We start from the raw sequence: 215 nt of genomic DNA, 5'->3' as shown, positions 1-215 counted from the left end.
TAGCCACTTACTCATTCACTTGTTCACTTGCATCCATTCCCAGGAAGCAAACTGAAGCATCTCGCCCTAGACTCTATAGTACTCTGATTCACCAAGTTACTTTTATTGTAATTAAATGGTACTTGCTACTAATGTATACATGTTTTATAATTAAAACTTGTATGCAATATTTTTATAGCTTTTTATAGAAATCTGCTCTTCTCAACTCCACTTTG

At 33.5% G+C, this 215-nt stretch overlaps 1 protein-coding gene across 1 annotated transcript in view; it reads left to right on the top strand.

Annotated features, from left to right (window-relative positions):
* LOC119585100 (importin subunit beta-1-like) overlaps positions 1 to 215 on the top strand; it is a gene marked incomplete in the record, with an annotated part of 14590 nt that overhangs the window by 11239 nt on the left and 3136 nt on the right.

Source organism: Penaeus monodon, chromosome 19 (assembly GCF_015228065.2).
Source record: "Penaeus monodon isolate SGIC_2016 chromosome 19, NSTDA_Pmon_1, whole genome shotgun sequence".
Lineage (NCBI taxonomy): Eukaryota > Metazoa > Arthropoda > Malacostraca > Decapoda > Penaeidae > Penaeus > Penaeus monodon.
The sequence above is the reverse complement of the archived record's forward strand: the minus strand, read 5'-3'. Positions and strand labels throughout refer to the sequence as shown.